The following is a 12,774-nucleotide window of genomic DNA, read 5'->3' on the forward strand; positions in this document are numbered from 1 at the left end:
TTCTATCCCAAATGTATCCGTCACTTTACATCAAGCCATGGATGAAATGCATAATATTGCGGAACAGTCTCGAAAACTCCGTGAAAATATGAAGCAGAAGCCCTGGGAATGGACGGGGTGGATCTCGAAAGTTTTTAATGGACTTGGACTAAACATTAGTGGATGGATACAAAGTTTGATTCAATATGTACTGATGTTTATTGTACTCCTTATTGTTATTTGTGTGGGTTTATCATGTGTACAATCTTCATTAGCTAAAACTTTTAGTATGCATATTAGAATGCTTAAAGTTCATAACCCTGATTATGTTCCTTTAATTCCTTCTCCTATTAGGGAGGAAGATGAGCCCCTCAACCCGTCTGAACATAAATTCATCTAATATTCCTTTTTGATGAGATGTGACTAAAGTCACGGGGTGGATAATGTTATCGATGGCCTTGCTGGACTTGTCGAATGCAAGACAAAAGACAAACGGACTGAGGTTGTCAAGAGCTGAAGAGCTAACAAAGGAAGTAAATAACTGGTGCTTATCTTATCAAACAAAAGTAAGGGGGGATAGCCCATCACTGTAAACTCAGTGATCTGTGGGGCGCCGCGGAGGCTGCGCAGCCAGAGATTGCTTCAGAGATTGCTTTGGACAAAGCACAGATGGCCCCCAAATACACATACCAAGATGCCCGCTCTGAAGGCGTGTCACACTGCTGAGTCCCGCTTCTGACGACACGACATTCCATGCCAAGAGCCAATTGATACACAATAATTGACTTAGTCCCACCTCGCAAAAAGATTTCCAAGCATATAAAAATTGGCACTTGAAAACTCTCTTTGGGAGGAGGAGCCAAGCGAGAACTTCACCTGACAGACGGGTCGACGGGCCTGAACCTCTCTTCCCCCCCCAAGAAGGGACGCCTTTTTGGTAAGAGTCGCGCCTCTGACTTTGTCAGACATATCCCCGGGAACACATTGTTAACTAAAGCGCTAAACTATTACTTTGAGCTCAACTTTTGTAGACAGTGAATTTATCAACGGCAATTCCGAATCTGTGATAACTGTCGCTTGAATAAATTACCTATTGTTTCAACTTTGCGAAACTGTTTCAGGGAAAGTCCTTGGAAGGGCTCTGGCAGGCTAGTTGAATATCAGACTCCCCTTACCCCCCCCTTTAACGCGACACAGGGCACTCTTGATCAGATACTCTGACCTACTGTATGAATTAGGCCACAATATTTCTCTTAATTAATACCAGTGTCACACCTAATAACTGTGGATGAACTGCATTCTTGTCAATCATTGGAGTTACTGGTGGTCTAGGAAGATGTTTGACAATGAGAAAAGGAGACCTCATGATCATTTTCAAGGAGGGGAAGGAGGATTTGGATAACTACTGATTGGTCAGTTTCACTTAAATGAAGAGATTATTCTGGAAACTATGTCCAGACACTTCAATGACAAGCTGGTGTTTGGGAGAAGCCAACACGGGTTTGCCAAACGCAGATCATGCCAGACCAACCTGATTGCCTTCTATGATGAAATGAAAGTTTCAGTGGAGAAGGAAAGAGAAGTGGATACTGTTTACTTTGACTTTAGCCAGACTTCTGAGCTGAACATCCATCTTGCATTATCCCTGGTGCCACACCAAAGAGGTATGGCTTGGACAGGTGGATTACGGAGTGTGAAGTTGGCTGAACTTCTGAGTTGATAGAATTATGATTAGTAGTATAGAATCCTACTGATGGCCAGTTGTCAACCATCCTCAGGGGTTGATACTGGGGCCAACACTGTTTAAAATTTTTATTCATGACTCAGACAATAGAACAGAGTGCACTCTCAGCAAATTTATGGATCATGCTATAGGGTGGGAGTATTGTATATGTCACAGTCTTTACCCCTGAGGATTACCCATTCTGCGGATGTGTAAAGCTTGTGACTGTGGGTTTTCAGGATTCCATAGTACACAAGGACTTGGAAGTTGCATTTCTGTGAAATTCTTTATTACATATTACTGTTAGTAAAGCAAGTGTGTGTATACACATATATCTATATAAAGAAGTTTACTACAAAATGACCGCTAGTAAGGTAGGTGTGTGTGTATGTATATGTAGATCAAGCCAGTACAGAATTACCACCAGTAAAGTATATACTTACGATCATTCATCTATATGTATGCTTATATGTATTATGAGAGGTGTTAATAGTGCAACACTCATCAAACCACTCCCAAGAGGGGGCTACTTGAGAACAGAAGTCTGTCTTCATTGACGATCTGCATCATGGAGCCAGCGGTCAGCCAGGAGTCCCCAGCAAGGGTCTGATCTGTCCAAATTTTGTGCAGACAAGCTCCTGTGAAGAAACTAATTTTGGGTAGATAGTGAGCTATTTTTTATACCTTTTTGGTGTAGATACGTAAATGGGCACAGGATACCAGTTATCTGAATAGTAGTTACTGTTTCCTTTTTTCCTGGAAGGTCAGTTTGTTATCACAAACATGAATTTCTTAGTTCTGTGCCCATCGAGGTTTCATTGCTCGAACAGCTACACCTCATCAAGGAGCTTATCAGGGATGTCTTGGGGCTCCAGGCTAAGTAGTTATTCCTCTTTGTCAGTGTGTTTATTGGGTTGCCTTTGTGTCAGGTTTTAGGCAGAGGGTAGACAGTATGCTGAAGGGAAGGGCTGCTGTTAAATGGACTTTGACAGGGCAGGGAAAGGGTCTGACAGATACCTCATGGAGTTCCAGGGATTCCTACACATGGGCAGAAATAACCCTAGGCATCAGCACAGGCTGGGGCTGATGATTTGCTACAAAACAGCTTTGTAGAAGAGCACATAGGGATTCTGGTGGACAACAAGTTGAATATAAGCCAGCAATGCATTCTCATGTGAAGAAGGGCAACAGCCTCCCATGCTACATTAAGAAGAGTGTTGCCAGCTGGTCCAGAGAAGTGATCCTTCCCTGATATTAGCTTTCATGATGTTGCATGTGGAGCACTTCATCCACTTTTGGCCCACATATTACAAGAGAAAGATTGACAAATTTTAACGAGTTTAGCAGGAAGACACCAAGCTAGGTGGAGGCGAAGCAGAGGAAGTTGAGTTGAGGAAGTCGAGTTTCGTTTGATTTGAGGGAAGATCTTACTACTGTCTTCAACTACGTGATGGGAGGTACTCTCCCTGGAGGTGCACAGGGAATGGACTAGAAGCAACAAACTCAAGTTGCAGTAAAGGAAATTCTATTTAGATAGGAGAGGAAAAATATCATATGAAAGGTGGTCATATATTGCCCAGGGAGGCTGCAAAAATTCTTCCTCTGGAAATTCTTTCCATGAAAATCCTTTAAATTTTACCTTAATCAACCTGGTATGACTTCAAAGCCACCTCTGCTTTGATCAGAGTATCAGAGTGTTGTACCAGACGACCTGCAGACTCTTTTATTGACCTAAATTATTGTATGATTCTGTGATTTATTGTATAAAACAATTGGGGGGGGGCTAGGGTGGGAAGTTGCTTTAATATTTCAAGTATTATAAATCTACTACAATCCCTGGTAAATTACAGTACTGAAAAAACTGGCCTTTCTTGTAACTTCAGATTTTGTAGATTTCTCTTCTTGCTTTCACTGCTAACAGAAACCGAACTGTAGTAAAATTTCTGCTCTCCATCAACATACAAACTGTGTTAAGACTTTTCTTTCAAAAGCAAAGTGAAGGTATCTTCTTGTATTTGTCACTAACAATCTATTTTCCTTTGGAGTACTATTTGTTATGGTTTGGCTGTGGCCGACAACAAAAGTGCCATGCGGCCACACCCCCCCCTCCGGGGTGCGGAGGAGAATGGAAAGAAACAGGCAGAAACTGGTGGGTCGGGATAAGGGCAGTTTAACAGAACAGCAAACAAAGGGAACAGGAACAACAATGATACAGTTAAGGGCAATACACAAAACAAAACAGACCGCACAACAGAGCCGCTCTCCACGACTGCCACCGCAGCACGCTCCCAAGCCGGGAGCACGAGTGAGTTCCTGCCGCCCCGCTCCCCCCCACCGGAACCCAGCATGACGGCACATGGTATGGAATACCCTCCTCTGTTTGGCCAGGTGGAGTCAGCCCGCCAGGCTGTGTCCCTTCTTGGATTCTGGTGAAAATTAACCCTGTCCTGGCCAAACCCAGGACACTATTCTAGTGTTTTTTTTTCTGAATCCTTATTAGAATTTTGGAGTGGAGGCACAAAACACAGGCAAAACACTTCAATGAAAATTGTGCCACAGGCAAATAAAATGTTAATACTTTCCTTTTGTTGTAGTTTTTCTATAATAAAGAATAAAACAAGAACACAATTACTTTCAGTGAGGACTCTTCCCTGGTAGGTGGAGAAATATTAGTTACAATATTTGTCTCAAGATCTTTTGACATATTTTAATCCGTTCTCAATGTAGTTTGATATACACTCACTAAAACTGTTGTGTATTTCCTCTACTCAACAAAGCAAGTTATCAATTTGCTACAGAAACACACTCAGTATTGCTCTCATCCTACTATTAGTATTTAAGCATGAGGAGAAAGAACATTTCCTTTTTTTTGTAGCAGCTGTTTACTGCTGCAGCAGATTCAGTTTGAAGCCTGAGGCCAAAAAGAATTTTAAACTAAGGCCCAATTGAATTTAACCGTGACTCACTTATTCATTCTATAGCTCTCTTTTGACTTCTTTTTAAACAAAATAATGAGGGTTTCGATATGCTAGGATAGTACTGGGACACATGATAGGGAATATTCATGGGATGGGAGAAGACCAACAGTATCTCTGTTTTCTGAGGCATTGAAAGGTAAGGTGAATGGGTATGGGATTTCCCGCAGATGACTCTAAATTCCTGGATGTGGGTTATTTGATTTGAAATGATCTGTTTGGTAGTTGCAACACAATACAGGTATTTTTTCTAAGTATTAAAAAGTGCTAAACATTAATGGTTGCTCAAAGGCTGCCTAAAATTCACACATGATTTCTAATTTTCGCCGTGTGCTGGTTTTGACTGGGGCAGAGTTAGTCTTCTTCATAGTAGCTAGTATGGGGCTATGTTTTGGACTTGTGATGAAAACAGTGTTAATAATATATGGATATTTGGGTTATTGCTGATCAGTGCTTATACAGAGTCAAAGCCTTTTCTGCTTCTCACACCACCCCACCAGTGAGTAGGCTGGGGATGCACAAGAAGTCGAGAGAGTACACAGACAGAACAGCACACCCCAACTGACCAAAGGGATGTTCCATGCCATATGATGTCACACTAAGCAATAAAAGCTCGTGGAAGAAGAAAGAAGGGGGGGAACATTTGGAGTGACAGCATTTGTTGTTCCAAGTAACAGTTATGCACGACGGAGCCCTGCTTTCCTGGAAGTGGCTGAACACCTGCCTACTGATGGGAAAGTGTGAAGTAATCCCTTGTTTTGCCTTTGACTGTGTGTGCAGCTTTTGCTTTCACTGTTAAACTGTCTTTATCTCAACCCACAAGTTTTCTCACTTCTACCTTTCTGATTCTGTCCCCCATCCCACCTGAGGGGAGTGAGTGAGTGGCTGCATGGCACTGAGTTGCCCGCTGGGGGGGTTAAACCACAACACAGAGTTGTGAGCAATAAGTGAAATTACTGAAATTTGAGAAAACTATAGAGAACTAAAATCAGAAGACTAGTAAAAAAAGTGTCTCATCTACTAAAAAATAAGAAAATTTTTAAGTAGTTCTTAAAATCGATTTGTGTATTTAAATGCTGGAGTTTGGCTCAGCTCTGTATTGAGGTAATATTGTAAAATAGGGTGCATGATGTGATGTACGGGGGGGTACATGATGTGCAGGGGGGTTACTTGATGCATAAGAATGGTAGGGAATTCCACAAGGATTAATCAGAAAACAAAGGATTGACTATCAGAGGCCTCAGACAAGAAAGTAACCAGCACATCTTGAAGCGGTGCAGATAAACCAGCCAACACCAAGATGCGAAGGAATCCACAAACTTCTCAGTGAGTCAACTCATGACCATATATGGGAGGAAAGACTCGGAATTCATGGAAAGGACACTAGGAAGTACCACCTCTACAGCTACCAGGGACCACCAGAGACCATCGAGGACCCTATGGGAGCCCCACAGAGACCCAGGCCGCATGCGTACTGACTATGCATATACGATAATTAGTTCCAGGAAACCAAATAAGTATGTATGAACATTCTGAGAAAATTAATGCACATGTATGTAACAGGGTTGAGGCAACTTATGGCATGAATGTTAGGCGGAGCGATCCCCCATGCATCTGGCGCCATAATAAAGAACACCTGATTTGTAATGATACATTGGTGTTAAGAAGTTTTACTCCTGATTTCAGTGACAACATTACTGATAATTTTCTAGTTTTGTTAACCTAGAGTCACAGGCTATATGCCTACCAGTCTAAGTTTTTTCAAGTTAATAGGAATTTTATGATTTCTTTCATAGGTCTTTACATCATATTAAATAATTATGATTTTAAAAAAGTATAAATAAAAGCTAAATTTTGTCTGATGGGTCAACAACACAGTGCTAATTTCAGCTTTCAGCTTCTCTGAACACACTGATGATTTTAAATATTTCTGTACCCCTGAAACCACTTACATTTTTAAAACTATCAGTGTTTTTCCTCTGAGCTCCTGGATATTCCACTCAAATGTCAAACAGCTAGCCAAGCTTTCTTAGCAGGATGAAGTGTTTGGTCCCACATTATTATTCCTGGAGCTGCTGCCTTCTTCCAGAAGTAGCATCATTTGAAATGTGCAATCAGTACTGATTAATCTCCTTTTTTAAGTCATTGTTAATATCTTCACTTTAGAGCGGCCATTGTCTGATGAATCAACAACATTTAGCTAAGCTTTGAAAGACTGCTTTACACAGGTGTGTGTGATTTCCACAGTGTGAAAAAGCAAGGAAAAACAAAGGGGAAGAAATGACATTGCTCAGGGTGAGAGGGAGAGAGAGGCAAAGCTAGGAATAAAGCACTAGATTCATGATTTTCAGTTCCAGTTGAATTTCTCAGACCCCTTTCTCCCACACTGATAGCGTCAGAGGTGTTGTACTAGACCAAGGGAGAAGATACTTTTTGAAATGATAATCATTACTGCCAAGACATGACACCATCCTAGAGATAAAAAGAATCAGAAATACTCTTTAGCAAAATACCCACTGTATCCCTACTGGTCCTTCAGATGACGCAACTTTACAAAGTCTCAAAAAACTACCAGGATTATATCAGGCAACAAGCAGAACGCTTTTTACAGAAACTTTTCTCTAGGTCTACAAGACTACTTCTTATGTTTTTTTCATGTCACTGCTCATCCTTTTTCTCCCCTGTCATCTTCTGTGCATTCCATCAGTCAGCTAAACTCTCTTCCACTATCCACAGGGTTTTTTTAAATATTTTTTTTACTGCTTTATATCAAGGAGTTCTGGGAAGTAATAACTGAAAATAACGCTATCTTCTAGAATGTTATTCTGCAGCCTTACTATGATTTGGCAAGACGGCATGTTTCAGTGTTTCTTATAGTGATCCATCAAAGTGGATATTGCAGACATCTTGAACTTTTCAAGAATCCTAGCTTCCCACTTGTCACATATTTTCACATGCAGAACCTGTTTCTAAGATCTGTGTGAGAGCACACACATGTCTGTACATCTTTTCTAAGCTGTATCTTCAGGTCTACAGAAAGGTTTTGCATATATTTATTTATGTAATGCTGCATAGTCAAGCTATTATTGCAGGCTTATAAAGTGGATAACGTGAATGTGTTCAGAATATTTTTTCAAGATATTTTGTCAAAAGTGAGTTCTTTTACTGACAGTAATAAGCTCTTACAACTGTTCAGGAGTGCAATTCCACATCTTACTAGTGTTTTTTCAGAATTTAAGACTCAAGTACTGAATTACAGGGTCTTATGGTAACGTTCAAAACTTTTTCCCCTCTTGTCAGTTCAGATTAATTTACAATTATTTGTAGAACAGTGATGCTTTAATTAGATTTTAGGATGTGTCAGTTAACACAATATTATTTTTAATTAAACAGATGTCATTTCAGCATTGTGTCTTATTTTTCTGTCTAAAATATTTTCTAGTACCAGATTTAGTATCTGCTCACAAGACACTGAAACTGATGCTGAATTTCATGCATGATTTTCATGCTGAAATTACTCATGTCTCCTTTTCAATGGTCTTTAGGAAGACTGACCATGATTTGATGAAGTGTCAAAGATTAATTCAAAGACTGATGACTTTGACACTCATCTGAGTTCCTGGAGCATGCCTGAAATGGCTACACAGCTGGACTGTTTTGACTCACGAATTTAAGTGTAATTGTAGGTATCTTGGTGTGACTATATAAACACGTATATAGGCCTGAAGTGAGCAGCCACAAAGGTGACCTGGTTATAAGCGAAAAATTACTGAACAGAAGAAAATGTCTGCTGAAATATTGACAGGGCAAATGTCTACCAGCCTGGATACTGCTATCCTGGGAAATGAGGGATATGAGAAAGGCGAGGAGTATAGTCAGGACCCTAAATTTTAGGAAAGCAAACTTCCAGCTCTTCAAGAAGTCAGTCGGAAGGACCCCCTGGGAAACGGTGCTCAGGGACAGGGGAGCAGAACAGAGCTGACAGACCTTTAAGGATACTTATCATAGAGTGCAAGAGCTTTCTAGCCCCAGATGTAAGAAATGAGGCAACGAAGGAAAGAGACTGGTGTGGCTGAGATGAGACCTGCTGGTCAAACTAAAGAGCAAGAGGGAACTGCACAGGCAGTGGAAGCAGGGACAAGTATCTTGGGAAGAGTTTAGGGATGCTGCCCGGTTGTGTAGGGATGAGGTCAGGAGGGTCAAGGTGCAGCTGGAGATGAACTTAGCAAAGGATGCTAAGAATAACAAGAAGCGCTTCTTCAGCTATGTCAACCAGAACAGGAAGGTTAATGAAAGCATACCCTTACACACCCTGATGAATCAGACTGGCCACCTAGTATCAACAGACGAGGAGAAGGCTGAGGTACTCAACAACATTTTTGCCTCAGTCTTCACTGGTAACCTCCTTCCTCACCCCTCCCCAGTCGAAGGACCACAAGATGGGAACCAGGGGGGTAAAGTTCCTCCTGCTGTAAGAGATCAGGTTTAAGACCACCTGAGGAACCTGAAGATAGATAAGTCTATGGGACCTGATGAGATGCATCCCAGAGACCTGAGGGAATTGACGGATGTCATTGCCAAACCACTCTCCATTAAACTTGAAAGGCCATGGCAGTCAAAGTTCCTGGTGACTGGAAGAAGGGAAACATTGTGCCTGTTTTTAAAAAGGGTAGAAAGGAGGACCCTGGGAACTACCAACCTGTCAGGCTCACCTCTGTGCCTGGGAGGATCATGGAACAGATCCTCCTAGAAGCTATGCTAAGGCCCATGGAGGACAGGGAAGAAATTCAAGACAGCCAGCATGGCTTCACCAAGGGCAAGTCCTGCCTGACCAATCCAGTGGCCTTCTATGGTGGAGTGACTACATCAGTGGACAAGGGAAAAGCAACTGATGTGATCTATCTGGACTTCTGTAAAGCCTTTGACATGGTCCCCCATAACATCCTTCTCTCTAAATTGGGGAGATACGGATTTGATGGGTGGACTGTTCGGTGGATGAGGAATTGATTGGATGGTCATATCCAGAGGATAGTGGTCAAAGGCTTGATATCCAAATGGACACCAGTGACAAGTGGGGTTCTGCTGGGGTCCATACTGGGACCAGTGATGTTGAATATTTTTATCAATCTGGAAAAATAAAAATTGATCTGAAAGCGTATAAAACATCATCATCTATTGTATGTTCCAGGTCAAAACCACAAAGTAACATCATCTACTCTCTGCTCAAGGTGGTGAGGTCCTACACTCTCTTATGTCTCTGAGATATAAAAATTACTTCATTTTTATCCAAAATTGATATTCTTTCCCTGAGGACTTCCTGTGCTGCATGTACTTTTCCCATTCTTAATTGGGAATGCATGAACTTTCTACAAAAATTTGGACTCTCTCTGGGGATGCCTGGCTGACTCCAGACTCTGTGGTGCATATAATCTTGGAAGTAAGATTCTGTCTGTCATTTTATTGGTCCCTCTCTAGGCCCATTTCTGGGGTGGGCTTGGTCTGTCCTCCTACTTCTAGGATGGTTGTCCTCCCTTTGATCTCTATACACTAGCAGGCCAGGTAACCCTTTAGGTCATGACAAGGCCAGGTTAACATCAGCAAAGCACTGTAATTAACCCATGACAGAGCAGTGGTGGATGATTCACTGCATGACTTCTGAAATCTGTCATCACAGTCATCATGTTGAAAACTCACATATAAATTCAGTAGGTATAATAGGTTCTGATTTCCACTGGAACTAGGACATGGAAGCTGGAGGAGCTGAAGGAAAGTTGAAGGCAGAAAAGCAGTATTTACTGATTCTAAGACCTATTCTTTTTTTTTTCTAAAATATATAAAGAAAGTTACTGCAATTTTTAACTATCATTTAATTTCAAAATCTTTAGTGGAGAATTCTGTCACAATTTTTTACACTAAATAGCTAATAGACAACATCTAGCATCAACCAAGACAGTGGTTTCTTTTTTCTTCTGAAAGTTTTTAAAATTAAAAATTTGTCAGTGTCACACTGATGTGGCTAGCTGCCTCTCTCATTTTCAGATTTGTAGGTTTACCACTATAATACAACACTCAGGAACCCAGTTCGGTTTACTGACCAAAGTGTATAAGAAGCAGGATCCAAACACTGTGAAAGTAGAACTCTAGTGTACTCTAACTGGGTACCAATCAGGAGAAGCAGAAGATCAGGACTCCAAAGCAAGCTGGATGAAACCAGAAGCACAGCCAGAGTGACCCAACTATTCAATTCTGCTGATCGAACTTATGCCTTTACCCTCCTCTAAAAGTAGTATCTCAGCACGGTTCCCTGATTCTACTGTTCTTTAACCAAGACTTCGAGATGTTACTTCTGGGGGGCAAAGTTTCAGACAGGACCGCTGTGTTTTATCGCTTGCTTTTTTCTCCATTTGTAAACCTGTGGACAGCACTAGTGATCAGCAGTGTGCGTATTGCTTTAGGTGTTTTAGAAAACCTAGCTGACTACTTGCATTAGGAAACACGAAATGCCCAAATGAGTTCTATGGCATGATTAAAGTTTTAATTTTTTTAGTTGTCACTCTGTCTTGGCTGAGGGTGTGAAATTACTCAGAGCAGAAACCACCCTAGTTTTTGTAAATTATACCTACATCGTAATGCTATACAGTAAGCACCAATATGCCATCTGTTTATGTTGATTTCCTGTCATTTAGACTTGATTTTAAGGAAGTAAGGTGAAGTCAGCCATGTGGATGTAATCATCGTGGTTCATCATGACAAAAAGAATAATACGAAAATATAGCACCCTGAAAGAAATCCATCTCTGTATAGATAAGACCTGGGTTTGAAACATGACTCTCTATATCTAAAATCCATTCTTCATTCTCTGTTGTCATTGTTTAAGTAAACATTCGATATTTGCAATTTTTTGTGCCATAGTCACAAGTTATGAAGTCTGTATTTTACGATCATTGGCATTACAGATATTGCTCCTAGGATTTGTGATTTTTTTACTGTTGGCTTCACTGATGTCAAGATCTGTGCCACAAAGAGATGTTTGTTTCTGTACGCACAAGAGTAAAACCTTTTTACATGATACTAATTTTTTTTCTTTGTTAGATCATCATGACCTTATGCCAGAGTAGTTTATTGGAATGCCAGTATCTATTCAGAAAAATAATATCCCCTCTCATCTATTTTTTTCTAATAAATTTTCTTTGTTCTGGCATTCTTTTGTTGTTCATTATAACTTCGAAATGTGTGAGTTTATGAACAACATGGGGGTTTTTCATTAGTTAAGTCCATTTCAATTAACATTTTAACTCACAATCGTTCAAGAACAGTGAGGTGGAAGAGGAAAGGGAGAAATAGATAGCAGGGGATAAGAAATAACAGAACCTTGAATTTATTTTTTTTAACTTTTAGCTTTTTACCACATCAGACTCCTAGAAATGTGGATATTAATATAGTCTTTCTTCTATTACTGCATTTCTGAGTAAAATCTACCATCCAAAAATGAAGAAACCTTTTTTTTTTATTATGAACCCACAGAGTTTATGTTGAGACTTAATTAATTCTAATTGTTTCAGAAGTTTGTTCATCTGTAAAAGTCAATTTTTGAAAAATATAAACACAACAGCAAAGAAATAAAACCAATGTGGCAAAAAGTTCCAGTGATTCTTCACAAAGAATTTGGATTGTATTTTCTCTTTCAAATTCTATGAACTTCAAAAAAAATCACACCCCCCCCATAAAAAAAACCCCAAACCACCAGAAAGAAAAACAGGTAAAGAAATTTTTGTTACACTGGTTAATCATGTAATTTGGTTTCTGAAACATCACTTACTCACATCTTAGGAAACGGTGAAATGAGAAAAGGAGAGGGAAATCTGATTTAAGATTAAGGTTTACTGCTTGTCTCTCATAAGTATCCAAAGCACACTTCTCCACTTCTTTCCATTTCTTTCCTCAAATGTTGATAACACATACAGAAGCTCTGGAAGGCTCAGATCCAAACTGTGGTTCAGGTCTATGTTTGTATTTCCATTACCAGTGTTATGAAAACCTCCGTGTTTGTTTTAAATAAGAAAAAGACACTCCACACTATAGAAAGTATTAAATTTA

The sequence above is a fragment of the Opisthocomus hoazin genome, chromosome 1 (assembly GCF_030867145.1).
Source record: "Opisthocomus hoazin isolate bOpiHoa1 chromosome 1, bOpiHoa1.hap1, whole genome shotgun sequence".
NCBI classification, from domain to species: Eukaryota; Metazoa; Chordata; class Aves; order Opisthocomiformes; family Opisthocomidae; genus Opisthocomus; species Opisthocomus hoazin.